Source organism: Scyliorhinus canicula, chromosome 15 (genome assembly GCF_902713615.1).
Source record: "Scyliorhinus canicula chromosome 15, sScyCan1.1, whole genome shotgun sequence".
NCBI lineage: Eukaryota > Metazoa > Chordata > Chondrichthyes > Carcharhiniformes > Scyliorhinidae > Scyliorhinus > Scyliorhinus canicula.
The window spans coordinates 114,856,291-114,873,764 of NC_052160.1; the positions used below are offsets into that span (position 1 = coordinate 114,856,291).

The 17,474-nt window shown below is 45.6% G+C and overlaps 1 protein-coding gene, 1 long non-coding RNA gene and 1 other non-coding gene across 7 annotated transcripts in view; 2 read left to right on the forward strand and 1 right to left on the reverse strand.

Moving 5' to 3' along the window:
• LOC119978592 (chemokine-like protein TAFA-5) overlaps positions 1-17,474 on the reverse strand; it is a 616,915-nt gene that overhangs the window by 576,187 nt on the left and 23,254 nt on the right. The window lies entirely within an intron of this gene.
• LOC119978593 overlaps positions 1-17,474 on the forward strand; it is a 50,723-nt gene that overhangs the window by 23,315 nt on the left and 9,934 nt on the right. The window contains exons 1-4 of one of the 2 annotated variants that reach the window (XR_005463501.1): positions 1,567-1,653; positions 6,031-6,183; positions 13,110-13,163; positions 16,066-16,140. This is a non-coding gene — a long non-coding RNA (uncharacterized LOC119978593). Of the gene's footprint in view, positions 1-1,566; positions 1,654-6,030; positions 6,184-13,109; positions 13,164-16,065; positions 16,141-17,474 lie in introns of those variants that run through there. The other variant, XR_005463502.1, reaches the window with a different exon arrangement.
• trnas-gcu lies at positions 8,506-8,587 on the forward strand. The gene has a single exon. It is a non-coding gene; the product is annotated as a tRNA-Ser (tRNA).

Here is a 17,474-nt window from a genome sequence, read left to right on the forward strand (position 1 = left end):
AAGGTATAGGTGGTCTGATTAGCAAGTTTGCAGATGATACTAAGATTGGTGGAGTTGCAGATAGCGAGGAGGACTGTCAGAGAATACAACAAAATATAGATAGATTGGAGAGTTGGGCAGAGAAATGGCAGATGGAGTTCAATCCAGGCAAATGCGAGGTGATGCATTTTGGAAGATCAAATTCAAGAGCGGACTATATGGTCAATGGAAGGGTCTTGGGGAAAATTGATGTGCAGAGAGATCTGGGAGTTCAGGTCCATTGTACCCTGAAGGTGGCAACGCAGGTTGATAGAGTGGTCAAGAAGGCATACAGCATGCTTGCCTTCATCGGACGGGGTATTGAATACAAGAGTTGGCCGGTCATGTTACAGTTGTATAGGACTTTGGTTCGGCCACATTTGGAATACTGCGTGCAGTTCTGGTCGCCACATTACCAGAAGGACGTGCATGCTTTGGAGAGGGTGCAGAGGAGGTTCACCAGGATGTTGCCTGGTATGGGGGGTGCTAGCTATGAAGAAAGGTTGAGTAGATTAGGATTGTTTTCGTTGGAAAGACGGAGGTTGAGGGGGGACCTGATTGAGGTCTACAAAATTATGAGAGGTATGGACAGGGTGGATAGCAACAAGCTTTTCCCAAGAGTGGGCGTGTCAGTTACAAGGGGTCACGATTTCAAAGTGAGAGGGGGAAAGTTTAAGGGAGATGTGCGTGGAAAGTTTTTTATGCAGAGGGTGGTGGGTGCCTGGAACACTTTACCAGTGGAGGTGGTAGAGGCGGGCACGATATCATCATTTAAGAAGCATCTAGACAGGTATATGAATGGGCGGGAACAGAGGGAAGTTGACCTTGGAAAATAGGAGACAGGTTTAGATAAAGGATCTGGATCGGCGCAGGCTGGGAGGGCCGAAGGGCCTGTTCCTGTGCTGTAATTTTCTTTGTTCTTTGTTCAGCAGGCTGATGCATTGTTCGAAGGTGCTCCTGATTGCAGGGTGAGCATCATTATAACGGTCTTCCACATCGGTCTGGGGTCTCCACATAGGTGCCATTAGCCATTACCTCAGCGGGTAGGCCTTACCACCAATAGCCAGCCCCTCACTCGAGGGAGCATCGTGAAGGTGCCAGGAATCTCTGAGTGCACCACGATGTATGCGTTGTGCAGGCTGCTTGGATATTGGGCGCAGACATGCATTATATACAGCTGATGGTCACACACCAACTGCACATTAATGGAATGGAAGCCCTTCCTATCGATGAAGGGTACCCCATGGTAAACTAATGCTCAGAGGAGGACATGCGTGCCATCAATCGCTCCCTGGACTGGGGCATTCCTGCGATGGTTGCGAATCCCGCTGCCCGGGCATCCTGATGGGCCTGGTCCATGTTGAAGTTGATGTAGTCCGATGCCCAGGCACATAGGGCATCCATGACGTCACAAATGTGCCTGTGTGTGGACAATTGTGAGATCATACATAGCCCGGGAATGATCCAGATGCATAAACGTTTAGGGCAACCGTCACCTTGACAGCCACCTGGAGCAGGATGTCTTCCTCCATACTCCTACGGTGCCAGGTGCACACCATCCGGCATAGGTGACATATGGTCAGACTGGTGAGCCAGAGTCATCAGCGGCACTCATGGTCCGGCAGCTCCTCAAAGGTACGCACCGATGGTATATGTGGCCTGATGGGGCACCACCTTTACACTTCCTCTTCGGCCTGGTGGACGGCTAGCATTGAGCCTCACCAGCTGCCCCATGCTGTCCTGGGGCAGGCTCCTCTTGTGCAATGTCTTCCCTGGGCTGCCCTTTCGCCTCACGCCACAGTGCATCTGCAACGGCAGCAGCCATCAGGCAGATAGCTAACCATTCTGCCTGTGGACCAAAATCCATTTCTCTGCAGGGGAGAGACAGAGAATGCCAGCAAGAGGAGGAGTCCTTTGACCATCCAATGCCACCAGGTTACATGGACATCCTGAGTTCCTCAACATGTTCCCCCAACCCCCTCCACCCAGGCCCTTTGAGATGATGTCCTCCGCACTGCACCTGTGTCCCCATCACTTACTGGCTCCCAGTCCTTGATGTGAAGAGCGTCTACCCTCACCAGCCATACCTGCCAACAGGGTTAAGGGTGGGTGCCACAACAGGTGTTAGCAATAAGCTCTGTGTCCCCTATCCTGTTTCTCATAGTGTGGTCCATTGTAGATGTCCTCACTGGGTGAGCCTTGTGTTATCCACTATGATGGTGGCAACTGGTTGTGTGGTGAAGATGATCAATGTGTGCTGCCATTCGTCTCCCTGCTAAGAGCCTGGTGTGCGGGCAGGTCCTACAGATAGGGGTGAGCGAGGGATGTGTGTGTTTGTTAGGAGCTTAGCTGCAATGTTATGTGGAGCCTGGGTTTATAATAATCTTTATTATTGTCGCAAGTCGGTTTTTACATTAACACTGCAATGAAGTTAGTGAAAAGCCCCTAGTCACCACACTCTGGCACCTGTTTGGGTACACAGAGGGAGAATTCAGAATGTCCAATTGATATTCACGTCTTTTGGGACTTGTGGGAGGAAACCGGAGCACCCAGTGGAAACCCAGGCAGATATGGGGAGGGTGTTCAGACTCCGCACAGACAGTGATCCAAGCCGGGATTCGAACCTGGGACCCTGGCGCTGTGGAGCAACTGTGCTAACCACTGTGTTTCCGTGCTGCCCTGTTTTAAAGACAGGTTATTACAGGGAGTTGGTAGGGTTTCCTGACGAGGGACGGGATGGACGGGACCATATAGATACCGCTAGGACGCGGTAGACCAGCAGGGCACGGACAACTTGCGTGATTCTTAGGAGTGGGTTAGCTGACAGTGTCACTCTAAGGCTATCACTCTGAGAGAGGCTCTGTGCCAGGGAGAGTTCCGGTGGCACCAGTGCATGTCCCCTTTGGCTGCCGTGAGCTCTGCTAATCTGATGCTTCCTCTGCTGAGAAGCTGCAACCTGAGGAGTGCCAACACCTTGTGGCCAACAATGTATCATGGCCAAGTCCATCCGCTTGATGATACGACGGAGACATGGGGATGTCCAGATGGGTGGGCTGCCACATAGGAACGTAAGAACTAGGAGCAGGAGTAGGCCATCTGGCCCTCGAGCCTGCTCCGCCATTCAATGAGATCATGGCTGATCTTTCGTGGACTCAGCTCCACTTTCCGGCCCAAGCACCATAACTCTTAATCCCTTTATTCTTCAAAAAATTATCGATCTTTATCTTAAAAATATTTAATGAAGGAGCCGCAACTGCTTCACTGGGCAAGGAATTCCATAGATTCACAATCCTTTGGGTGAAGAAGTTCCTCCTAAACTCAGTCCTAAATCTACTTCCCCTTATTTTGAGGCTATGCCCCCTAGTTCTGCTTTCACCCGCCAGTGGAAACGACCTGCCCATATCTATCCTATCTATTCCCTTCATAATTTTAGATGAGGAACACTAATTTCTGGATCCTGTGAGCAGTCAGCAGTCTCAACAGCCAGGAGCCTGTAACTTGGAGCTAAGGGGTAAGTTTCAATGAATTTATAGCAGCAATAGGGTTTTCAGCCAGGGCACTCCGATTCCCGAGGGGAGCACGTCAGAGTCAACTCACTCGCCACCAAGTCATTCCTCGCTACTCTGTGAACTCCATGTATACACCCCCCAACAAGCCAAAATACTTTAAATTGTTTGCTTACCTCCTTAATAATAATAATAATAATAATAATAATAATCGCTTATTGTCACAAGTAGGCTTCAATGAAGTTACTGTGAAAAGCCCTCCTTGATTACCTCCTTGATCTCCCTCAAAAGCCATGGGGCGCGATTCTCCGCTGCCCACGACGGGTCGGAGAGTAGCGGGAGGGCCTTCCCGACAATTTTCACGGCCTCCCGCTATTCTCCCCCACCCCCCCCCCCTCCGGCCGGCCACCGACACGAATCGCTGCTCGCCGTTTTTTACGGCGAACGGCGATTCTCCGCAGGCCGATGGGCCGAATACCGTGGAGTTTACGGCCGTTTTCACAGCCGCGATCACACCTGCTTTCAGCGTTCGTGAAAACGGCCGCAAAGTGCCCGTCCCGGACAACCAGGGTGGAATGGGCCTGCGATCGGTGGGCACCGATCGCGGGCTGCGGGTCCGATACCCGCGCACTATTTGTTCTTCCGCCACCCCACAGGATCAGTCCGCGGGGCGGCTGAGGGGCATGACGGCCCGCGGGTTTGACGCATCTGCTAAGCCCGCGATGCCGTACTTCACGGTGCCCCGCTGCTAGCCTCGCCCGGGGGGGGAATCGGGTCCTGGGAGGGGGCGCGGAGGCTGCCGTGAAACATGGTCAGTTTCACGGCAGCCTTTACGACTCGCCGCATTTGCGGAGAATCGCGCCCATGGTTCCTTGGCCCTCTGGAGGGCCTGGAACTGAAGGGCCCCAGCTAACGTTCGGGTGTCACAGATGATGCTGTGGCACCCTGTTCTGCCCGCTGTATAGTTAACGAGCCTAAGTCAGGAGTGAGGTATTCTTAAAGGCTGGAGACTGCTGGGGTCTCCCTGGTAGAAGGTCCTGGGAAGTGGTCCAACTCTTCCTCCTCCCTCGGGGTGCATGCTGACCCCTGGGCCCCATGGGATGAGGGGCAGCTAGGATGAGCTCCAGAGGCCTCAACGTCTCGTGGCACTGCCAGTCTCAGAGGCCAGTCATTGGGGCTGGTTTAGCTCACTGGGCTAAATCGCTGGTTTTTAAAGCAGACCAAGCAGGCCAGCAGCACGGTTTGATTCCCGTACCAGCCTCCCCGGACAGGCGCCGGAATGTGGCGACTAGGGGCTTTTCACAGTAACTTCATTGAAGCCTACTTGTGACAATAAGCAATTTACGTTTACATTACATGTGTCGAGTGCCCTCATCGATGGTGCTCTATGACTGGCACATGTTTGTCAGTGCCCGAGATATATCCCTCGTGTGGCCCATTCTCGATGCCCTCAGCTACGGTTCTGTGTGACTCGGCATAGCTCTGAAATGCCTCATCAATGTCCACCTGTGCCTGGGATATGCCCATGAGTGGCTGGCCCCCCTATCTTACGCCTCAGCCATGGACATTACAGAGTTACCCAAGCCTCTATCCTCAGACATGGCTCAGACTTCTTGCCCCATGATTTCCACTGTGGGCACTCCTCTTTCAGTGTTGGCCTGGGTGCCATAGAATGCTAGTGCCATCTCATGCACCTGAATGCTATTGAATTCCACCAGTTGGCCTTGCAATTTCTGCAGTTGTATTTTGAGCAATGATGGAAAATGACAACGCCCACTAAGGCAGTACTTTAAACATCAGTTTTATAAAGGAGAGAGAGAAAGAGAGAAAGAGAGAAAGATAGAGAGATAGAGAGATAGATAGAGACAATTCCCTACTGTTATAAAGGTTATAAAGGTATGCTGAAGCTTTCTGACCATTTTTTGTTAATTCTTTTAAACAGTTAATGCTATTATTATTGGCTCATTTAAAAAGTGTCATTTTTAAGTTTATTTTTATAATTGAAGTTGATTATTTGAGAGGTAGTGGGATCGATGCCCACATTCTCCACTTTATTGGGCAGCACGGTAGCATTGTGGATAGCATAATTGCTTCACAGCTCCAGGGTCCCAGGTTCGATTCCGCCTTGGGTCACTGTCTGTGCGGAGTCTGCACATCCTCCCAGTGTGTGCGTGGGTTTCCTCCGGGTGCTCCGGTTTCCTCCCACAGTCCAAATATGTGCAGGTTAGGTGGATTGGCCATGATAAATTGCCCTTAGTGTCCAAAATTGGCGTCAGTGTTGGGTGGGGTTACTGGATTATGGGGATAGGGTGGAGGTGTTGACCTCGGGTAGGGTGCTCTTTCCAAGAGCCGGTGCAGACTCGATGGGCCGAGTGGCCTCCTTCTGCACTGTAAATTACAATAAGTGAACATAGGTTTTGTTATTTGTTTATATCTGTGAAACTACTATATAAATTTGCAGTATATTATTATATAACTTTACGCATGTTCATATATTTTAATTTAGAATATGACACCTGAGAATTTAGTCGTGAAGAGAAGTCAGAGCTTCATGGATGAGGTTGAAGAGGATAGCTCAAATTCCGGGCCACGGAAAATCTGAGCCACCAAGCAAACTTCAATAAATAGTTTGGAAGCAAGTCTCAGGCAAATAGTGAAGGTGATTAGACAGAAAAATGAGTATCTTCGTGAGATTCTCAATAAAATGGTGACACCGGCTACTGCTGCACCCCCTGGCCAGGAGCCGCCCCGTTCTGAGGCAGTTGCTGCTGGGCAAGGTGCGGCGCCAACGCAGATGCACAAAGTTAAGTCACGTGGACGGGAAAGGGCCCTGGGGGTGACTGCTAATTCTACCGCAACCACCCCCCTCATGCTCCTTTTTTAATTAATCTGCACAATTGGCCAGAGACTTGATGCAAGATGTGTTTTGTCACATCTGATTTCCTTTTGACTTGTGTTTATTAGTATATTTATGCCTTGTTTACTTCAATTATGTTATTCATTTACAATTATCTTATAGTTAAATGTAGTGTTTTGATGTTGCAATAAGATATTTGTAGAAGTGTGTAAAGTTTAGTGGAAAACATTTATTAGCAAAAATGTTATAAATACAAAAATGTTATAAATACAAAACATGGATACTGAGTTAACATTTAATTTACTGTTGAACTTTAGCAGCTGCAGCATTACATTCTGGTTAATAACTACCTCAAACTTGGCAAATTTCTCGAAATGAAATATTTTTTTTATTTTAATACAAAAGTCAATAAATTGTATCTTTTCATTATAACACAACGGTTCTGTTGTCTTACATTTGTAAAAAGGGAGGGAGAGCTTGGACATATCAATCACCATCTAAGGCATTAAACTTTCCTAAAGCATTTGATGGACCAAACTATATTTCTCACAGTAATATCTCAGAATCACAATGTAAGAGGCTTGCAAGGATCAACATTACATCAGGTAGAACTCTTAAACAACACTGCTTGAAATACATAGCAAAATCCAAATGAATTTTGGTTGAAGCGTATTACAGACACTCCAAACCCACATTATATATGATGTGGAGATGCCGGCGTTGGACTGGGGTGAGCACAGTAAGAAGTCTTACAACACCAGGTTCACCTGAGGAAGGAGCAGTGCTCCGAAAGCTAGTGTTTGAAACAAAACTGTTGGACTTTAACCTGGTGTTTTAAGACTTCTTACTGTGCTCACATTATATATGAAAGCACTTTTTAATGGCATTAGCAACTTCATGACAAACCAAAGTTTAAAATACACACATCTTTCTTTCACTTTCTGTGCATTTTAAACATCTTTAAGCACTTTTACAAAAGATTAGCCCACCAAAAAAAGTCCTCTCCGATATGTCTCCTGCCTCTGCTTGCTGCAGCTAGAAGAAAGTAAAACTGCACATAAGCAGGCGTAAATACTTACATAACATTGGGGCAAACAGGCAAAGTTAACACATTCATTTTTACTTCTCCAGACCATCACAGCAATTCCATGAAAACACGGGTCAGGAGTTTAAATGTTGCATACTTTCAGTGCTAATGTCCTATCGTGCATGTGCAGCCTGCAGTCCCGGCACACAAGCTGATTCAACCAAAGTTATGGGCCAATATTGTTTTATAAAATGAAATTGAATCAATGGAGAAACTTGATTTAAGTTGAATACAATCTAGGCTTAAAACTCTGGAATCTTTTGTGCACCCAAGACGAAAATATACTTTTCCATGCATAAGTATAGCTTGATTATATGGGATTTTCACAGTAACTTCATTGCAGTGTTAATGTAAGACTACTTGTTCACCAATAAAGATTTTTATTATTACTTTATGTTTTCACAGCATCAATTAGAGAACAAGGAACTTCGCGATAGATAGTGTGTGTTACCCATTTTCTTTGGGCCATTATTGTTTACACTGATTTTTGTTCCATTTCCCATTCCAGCCAATCATATCCAGGAAATCCCAAATCATTATCAGGTTCAGTTGGGGACATAATGTTGACACAGAAAGTCTGTACATTGCTGCTATATTGCTGCTGGAATAGTTGACATGCTCATTAAAAGTAACTGAAGGTGGCAGTGGCAAGCAATTAAGACAAATGCTTAAGAGTCAGCTATTCCGTTACCATTAGCAACAGCTAACAGATTCTGCTATATTTTGTTCTATTCTGGCATATTTTAATACTTTAAACATTGTGATTTAGAAACATAAAATATGCAACATAGAATCCCTACAGTGCAGAAGGAAGCCATTCAGCCCATCGAGTCTGTACCGACCCTCTGAAAGAGCACCCTGCGCCTCGGACCACATTTTGGACTGTGGGAGGAAAACAGAGCACCTAGTGGAAACCCACGCAGACACAGGGAGAACATGCAAACTGTACATAAATTCCAAGTCCAGAATTGAACCCAGGACCCTGGTGTTGTGAGGCAGGAGTGCTACCCACTGCACCACCGAGCCGCCGATATAGGGATGTGGTGGCCGAGTGGTTAAGGCGATGGACAGCTAATCGATTGTGCTCTGCACGCGTGTGTTCGAATCCCATCCTCGTCGATTTTTTCATCCACTGTTTCCCGGAAGAATGGCTCATTTTTCCCAGATGGATCTGCAATCACTGATATGACAATCTATTCCAAGTTGTCAGGACAGATTGCATCGAGTTAGGTTCCAGGAGGGACGAACGGAGGCAGAACGGGGCCGAACAGCTCATTGCCACCAGTTCTTCTTCAGCTACCCACAGGACAGTCCAGGTTACCGGTTTCACTTCTTCCAAAATTCTCTTCAGCCACCTCTCCTGGATGAACCTCCTCCTGTTTGTACAATGGATGTGTTTTTCGGCTACTTGTCTGTGAGAGGTTCGTACATTCAAGTTCTATTGAAGTAAAGGAGTTGTACCATGTGGTTCAGGAGATGCACAATAATCCATTGTGCTCTGTGCACGTGGGTTCCAATCCCATCCTCGTCAAAAACGTGTCTGTTGTTTCTCTGTTTGTTCCACTTCATGAAGATGAAGGAAAAAAGGGCAGCACAGTAGCATAGTGGTTAGCATAATTGCTTCACAGCTCCAAGGTCCCGGGTTCGATTCCTGGCTTGGGTCACTGTCTGTGCGGAGTCTGCACGTTCTCCCCGTGTGTGCGTGGGTTTCCTCCGGGTGCTCCGGTTTCCTCCAACAGTCCAAAGATGTGCAGGTTAGGTGGACTGGCCATGCTAAATTGCCCTTAGTGTCCAAAATTTCCCTTAGTGTTGAGTGGGGTTACTGGGTTATGGGGATAGGGTGGAGGTGTGGGCTTGGGTTGGGTGCTCTTTCACAGAGCCGGTGCAGACTTGATGGGCCAAATGGCCTCCTTCTGCACTGTAAATTCTATATAGAAACCTCATACAGAAGCTTACATTCCATTTAAACTGTTCAAGTACTGCTCTTATTGGAACGTACAGAACAAACTATTCTGCAGATATTCCATGGAGCATGCTACACACCACCATTTCTGACATAAATGAGATTTATGAAGCCTTTACCGTGCAAAGGTAACACAGATTTGCATAGTGATTCTGCTGTGGAAAAATCACAAGATCATTCCTCCCAGTGTGATGCAATCTGTTGGACAAACCTCTGGTTGGAGTGTGCTTCAAGGAAATAACACATCAAATGATTCAGATGGTGTCATAAACCATGAGTGCAATGCCTGACTGCCGTATTAATGCCATCTAAACCCGAAGAAAAATGTTTCCGTATGAGGCATTATTCTAATATTCTGTATATATACTGGCGAGAGCATCCAGATCCCTGTTATTCCATTTTCAGATTTAAATCTACTGCTGATGACCAGCAATAGCACTCTCGGCAATTGCGTCTCATGAATTGCATGTTCACAAATTCCATTATACTCCCCACTGGAAAGAGAAACATAACAAAAAGGTGAAAATGTGCCTCCTCACAAGAAATAACATTTACATTTTATGTATATTATTTCCCCCTCATCCTTCATATTCCTGCACTTTCACACATCAACATGGGCATTTTGCATCTTTAAACATTTTGCATATTTATCTTCAGCCTATCTTAGCACCAACATGAAGAATTAGGTTGCGCCCCTCTTAAGCGGAATATTTCCCTCTCTTTGTAAGAATGTTTTTTATTATAGCTGCATCTGACTACAATGTTCCTGTGAAACATCATTTCAATGAAGGTGATCAAAGACCAGCCAATCACAAAACATCCGCAATGCTCATTGCAGATGACCAAAGAAACCAAAGAAAGATGACCAGCACGGTAGCCTTGTGGTTAGCACAATTGCTTCACAGCTCCAGGGTCCCAGGTTCGATTCCAGCTTGGGTCACTGTCTGTGTGGAGTCTGCACATCCTCCCCGTGTGTGCGTGGGTTTCCTCCGGGTGCTCCGGTTTCCCCCCACAGTCCAAAGATGTGCAGGTTAGGTGGATTGGCCATGATAAATTGCCCTTAGTGTCCAAAATTGCTCTTAGTGTTGGGTGGGGCTACTGGGTTATGGGGCTACGGTGGAGATGTTGACCTTGGGTAGGGTGCTCTTTCCAAGAGCTGTTGCAGACTCGATGGGCCGAATGGCCTCCTTCTGCACTGCAAATTCTATGAAAAGGTCGTAGTCATGATCAGTTCTTCAATTTCTCTAAATTACAACTTATGAATCATGACAAAAAGATAGGAGTCGACATAATGAACAAAATAAGTGATCTCAACCTACCATAAAACACAAAAAGATCACACTGTGAATATCTCGTTCGTAAATTTGTATGTTTTCGAAAATAACATTTGGTTTTAGGATTTCAAGTGTTAAACATAAAATAAATGAAACCATCTGATTGAGAAACCGATAAACGCTCCTGGTGTAAATGGAGATCAAGGTGGGCTAATTATGTTTTTTTTTTAATTTTTAAAATAAATTTAGAGTACCCAATTCATTTCTTCCAATTAAGGGGCAATTTAGCGTGGCCAATCCACCTAGCCTGCACATCTTTTGGTTGTGGGGGCGAAACCCATGCAAACACGGGGAGAATGTGCAAACTCCACACAGACAGTGACCCAGAGCCGGGATCGAACCTGGGACCTCGGCGTCGTGAGGCAACAGGGCTAACCCACTGCACCACCGTGCTGCCCTGGGCTAATTATGTTTAAAAGGTAACTTATTTTTATCTTTCAACATCATAGGTAGAATTGTAAATACATTGAACAAAGAGTGACCCATCTTTAAGCTTGTAATGGAGCCAGAATGGCGACACGTATATCAGTATAACATTTAAATTGCATATGTGGCTCACAGATGAAATAACCTAAAAGCGAGCAAATCTGGGGCAAAGGGTTATAAAAGCCCATTCGAGACATATAGGTCGGGATTCTCCAATCCTACGGCCAAGTTCTGATGCCAGCGTGAAAAGCGGTGGGAGCCACCCCGGCATCAATGGGCCTCAGCTGGCAGCTATCCACCCCTTCCCAAGGGGCTAGTATGGTGCTGGAGTGGTCTCCGCAGCTCCAGTGCCTAAAGTCCGGTGCGCCACCTCCGGCACGAGTTTGCGCATGCGCGCCACTGCGTGCGTGAGTTCACGCATGCATGCCACGGCCGGCACTTTTCCAGCTGTTTTCCCACGTTCCCGTCTCCGCACCGGCCCCCGGGCAATATGGCGGATCCCTATAGGGGCCCGGCGCAAGGAACATAGGCCCCCATGGAACCAGCCCGCCCGCCGATTGGTGGGCCCCGATCGCGGGCCAGGCCACCGTGGTGGCCCCCCGGGGTTGGATCCCCCCTCCCCAACTAGGACAGCCCCCACAGTCAGAACTCCGAGGTCCCGCCCGTGGGACCATACGTAACCCACACCGCCGGGACTCGGCCGAACTAGAATCGGTGAGCTGGCGATGGGGCGGCATGGCGCGATTCTCGTGCACCCCCGGCCATATTATCCATATTGGTTGCAGATTCAAACAGTTGTATTGAAGGTAAAAATGATCAGCATGCATTCCTGGTCGAATCATTCCAAAGCATTTCAAGTAGTGATCAAGATGAGCTGTGGGGTTGTGAAGGTTCTTTTGTTTGATTTATCTCGGTGTTGCAGTTGCAGCTTTGGTCTCATGGAATCATAGAATTTACAGTGCTGAAGAAGGCTGTTTGGCCCATCGAGTCTGCACCGAACCTGGGACCCTGGAGCTGTGAAGCAACTGTGCTAACTATTGTGCTACCATGTCGTGTAAGCTGAAGCTCACTGAGTTGGGGGAGATAAATGATAGTCAGGCCTGCACCTTAAAGCAGAGAAAATACCAACTGTACCGTTCACCATGTGTATGCTGATGGGGACTTGAGCTCAGTTTGAAATTTATGAGGGGGAAAGCAGCTGGAAGGTTTACCTAGCCTGAAGCTTTAGGAAGAAATCTACAGTAGTTTGCACAGTGAAGATCAGAAAACAATCAGCTGGAATAGTTTGGAAATATCTGTTTAGAACTGGGAGCAGACTGGGACAAAGCAGTCTTTCTATGTTCAATGCCAGGACAAGGAGCTGAAGAGCATATAGTGGTGAGGTAATTAAAGAAAAGTTGAAAGGTCACTTCCATGTTAATTGTAGGATCCCCAATGAATCCTGTACCTTGGAGAGAAGCTGAAAGACTGAGGAGAAACCAAAGTGAAACTTGAAGGTTTATGGCATACTTTTTGGTTCCTGAAAGAAGTGATTGAACCTTCAAGATTCCTGTAATGTGTAAGGGAAATCTTGGCGGGAAAAAAAAAGTAAACGTAATGTTAAGTTATTGTTGATTACTGTATATAAAATCAACTTAAACAAAGCAAAGTTTATTTTTGTTTAAAAATGCAAAATCTTGTGGCATAGTTCTTGAGTTAATCACTGGGTGATTGATTTTTCTTTGAACTTTTACAGTCCCTTCGGGGACCAACCATAATAAACCAGGTGAACTTGGCTCAAATACAGTAAGAATGAGCAAGAGGTCCAGAGGTTTCACAGTCAGAAATATAAGTCAAAATAAAAGTACAATATTTGTATCAAATGTCAATGGATGGAGACATAGGACAAATTTATAGAGGTTACCGTTCTCATCCACAGAGCATTCGCAAAGAACCTCCGAGACAATCAAGCGACAGTGACTGCACTTCAAAGGTAATTGCACAAGAGAATACAACAGTCAAATAATTCACTATAAATAGATAAATGGCCAGTCAATTTGGTGACGGGATGGTAAGCAGGGTGGAAAGTCGTGAAATTGGGTGCCATGCCAGCAGCATATGACTGTTGTCTACCAGCCCCTTCTTGCTCTTGAGCAGATTTTACCTGCCATGAGGGAGCTTTGGGTGGTATCCTTGTCTCTCAACCAATTGAAGCTTTAAAATTGCCAAATGGCCATTTAAGGACCCCTCCTACTGCCACTAGGATTCTTCAGTGAAACCTGGCAATCTGGTGAACAGACTCTGGGGACGAGTGGGGAAAATGGGAGGTGTTCGAACTGGGAAATTTTGAGGGGGGTGCTGCTCCGATGGAGGGGTGAACCTTCCAACTTATTTCCCCTCACAGCGGAATGCCAACCAAGCTCCCTCGCTCAAGGTGGCACTGTTGAGACAAGGGAGTTGGTGGTGGGGAGAAGGGGGTTGGGGGGGGTGTTAGACCATCAATGGGCTACCCATAAGAACAGAAGCCCTTCGCCCCACTAAGATTTCCCTCAACTAATTTCCCCTCACACCAGAATGGCCATCCAGCTCCCTTGATCATGGTGGCACTGTTGGGACCAGACAGGCCAGTCATTTGATTGGCCAGCAGCTTCCGAAGGGAGGAGATTCTCTCAGGTGGGGTCAGAGGTCGCACCTGAAGCCAGCTAAAGGCCCAACAGCTTTTATATGATGACAGAGAGGGTCAGCCTAGTACAGGTTTTCTCACCCCCGACAATTATGCCGGGACCAGGGACCCCAAGGCCCTTGTAAAATTCAGCCCGATTTGATTGGAACCTGCATTAACTGATTCTGAAAATTTTCTGAACTAGTCTGTTAATGCATATTGCATTTATTATTAAAAGGAACAATGATAATATAATTTATGGGAAATATAATTGGAGCTTCTCAGTTAGAGGCTATCAATTGTATATAAGAGCACATCTATCCAATTAAATAAGAAAACTTTCAATGATGTTGGTCCTGTTGAAGTTAGAGAGGCATACCAACAAATGTAGACTATGTAGCATAAACCATGTCCACCACATATAGCACCAACTGTATCAAACTTAATTCATGCATTAAGTGTACTTTTTAAATACAGAATGCTTTTGGCATGCTGGCCTTCATCAGTCAGGGCATTGAGTACAGAACTTGAGAAGTTATGTTGCAGTTGGACATTGGTGAGGCCGCACCTGGACTAGTGTGTTCAGTTTTGACCACCATGCTATTGGAAAGATGTTATTAAACTAGAGAGAATGCAGAAGAGATTTATCAGGATGTTGCCAGAACTCAAGGGACTGAGTTATAGGGCAAGATTGGACAGGCTAGAACTTTTTTATTTGGAGCATAGGAGACTGAGGGGTGATCTTATAGAGGTGTGTAAGATCATGAGAAGCATGGATTGGGTGAATGCACTCAGCCTTTTTCCCAGAGTTGGGGAATCGAGAGCTAGAGGGCATAGGTTTAAGTTCAGAGGGAAAAGAATTCATGAGAACCTGAGGAGCAACTTGTTTTTTTTTTTACACAGAGGGTGGTACGTATGTGGAATGCGCTGCCGGAGGAAGAGGTTGAGGCAGGGACATTGACAACATTTAAAAGGCATTTGGACAGATACGTGGATATTAAAGGTTTAGACGGATATGGGCCAAATGGGGCTAGCTTAAATGGGCTTTTTGGTTGACATGGACCAGCTTGGGCCGCAGGCCCTGTCTCTATGCCGTAGATCCTGTGACATCTATAACCGGAGATTCAAAATTCCCATTTGGTCTTCCACAAACAGATTAGAAAATCACAGCCAAATAATTTGCTGAAAAGGAGTACCTGGGAAATCTGCTCTTTGATTTTCATTCTGCTCTCCTCACAGGTTAAGAAGTATCACATGGTCTAGAGCCAAGTAGCAGAGGAATCTATAAATTCCACCACTTAAGCCCCAGGCACACATGACCTTTGGATAGTGCAGGACAGGGAAAGATTAGATGAAGCACTTGACCTGAGAATTAAGGGGCCTTGCAGATGGGGATTAACAGAAGGCAAATGTGTTCATGGGGAGAACCAGGTATGCTGCATGATTCTTCTAAGTTGTATCCAAATATAGTCCCCATTGGACTTGCTTTTCGATAAAACATGTTGCAACATATAAGAAGGGCTGAGTAATACATTTCCTCAATGCAGCCCATATCCACAAACAACGGACAGTGGAAAGTGGAATGGATAGGTTGTCCCAAATGCTCATGTCTGGTATGAGCTGCTGGATAAATGATTACAGAGAATCACAAGGTTAAGGATTTGGAACAATCATTAGAGTTTATAATATTGTAGCTCAGACTAATCAGAGAACCTTGTAAGGATATAACCTCCAGCGATAGTGCATGTGCAGAATCAGAGAAATAGACAGTTCTGCCTTTACAAAGTCCAACTGAGTCAGGCAAAGAAGTCTTCTAGAACTAACGGAGGAATGTAAGGGGAAGTTACAATAATAAGCAAATGTTACCATAACTGTCCCATCAACTATTTCTGCCTTTAACTTTTCTACTCTTGAGGAACATTCACAAGTAGGAAATTTAGAGAAGAGTTGATAGTGTTCGAAAGGTGTTTCCACCCGCAGGAAAAGCAAATAAAAAGGAAAAGGAAAAGCAGATTATAAAATTGTAGCATTTCAATTTCACCTTCTTCAGAATAAGAACATTAATTGTCCAAAAATAAAGTGAAACATACCCTTGTTTAGGTGGGGTCGAAGCAAAATTAAAGAGAAAAAGTGACTAACAGAAAATATCTTCATTGGATAGTAATGGTAGCCAAAAAAGCTCATACATAGCAACTGAAGAGGTCTTCATGTCTCTTCATTTTTCTCTGCACAGATTATTCCATAGCTACCGTACATCACAATCCTCCTGAACTTTGTGACATCCTGATATTCTTCATTTGGCACACAGGTATTCTTTTATAATTCTAGGCTTCTGACTGTTATGGCGCGCCTGCTGCCTGATCCAGTTTGTTTGGTAAAAAGTCTTCACAATTATGAAAGAATCGTATTGGGTATATGAAGAGAAAATGTTTCCACTTGTGGGCAAGTCCGATACTAGGAGTCAGTCACAAATAAATTCAAATCGGGAATTCAAAGGAGAGCTTCTCGATCCAGGGGGTAGAACTCACTACCTCAGGTATTTACGATGAATAGCACAGAAGCATTTAAGGGAAAGCTAAATTAAGATGAGGGAACAAAGGATAGAAGGCAATGCTGATAAGAGTTAAATGAAGAGGTGGGGGAACAAGGAAGCTCATATAGAGCATAAACACCAGCGCTAACTGGATGACCTGTTTCTGAGTTGTACGTTCGATATAAACAGTACATACCCAATACTCTCATAGCTACTGGCTGCCCTCTCCTTTAGTTTCTATTGAACTATGAAACTGCTGACATGGACTGGTGCACTCATTCTTGGGAGTGAATAATCCTCAATAACATAATTTCTGAATTACGAATTTACATTTTTTTCATTACCATTTTGCAATTTTATTTCCTTAGAGCAAGCCTTGAAAAAGACTCAGAGTCCCTGAACAGCTCTTATTTGAGCTTCACTAATTCATTTTGGCATTGTAAGACATGAGGAAGCACTAACAGCAGGCAATGGCCAACCATTACCATCATAGAATCAAATTCCTACAGTCCAGAAGGAAGCCAGAAGAACGGGTCTGCACCGACCCTCTGAAAGAGCGCCCTAACCTTGGCCCACCCCCCGCCCTAGTCCCTGGTGCTGTGAGGCAGCAGTGCTAACCACTGTGCCACCATGTCTGCTACAAAGGCAGTAAAGAAATAAACACATTTAATAATGGATTGGCACAGTTTGCTACAGCCAATTAATACTGAGTGCAAGTAAATATCATAAAGCCAAGTTTATAAATAACAATCATTTTCTTTCCACTTTCTCAGACTATGGAAATATCAAAGAATCCTTTGTTCCCACAGGTACAGATGCAACTTTAAAAATCTTAGCAAAAAGATATTGGAAAAGCATAGGGGTTGCAAATGCAATAATTTTAGCAATTAGGTACAATGTCCATGTAAAAGACAAAATTATACCAACGATACCAATCTGAGTCTTAATATAATTAAGTTGCCAATCACTGGCCATTTCAGGCAGTTCCCTGCCCAGCCACAATTTTTAAACTGGTTGGAGGATTGATCTAGCATGGGGGAAGTCTGAAAATCAGCAGATTTAGGTGGGAAGATGGGTGGAGGAGGGGGAAAGGGAGATGCTTCCATCAG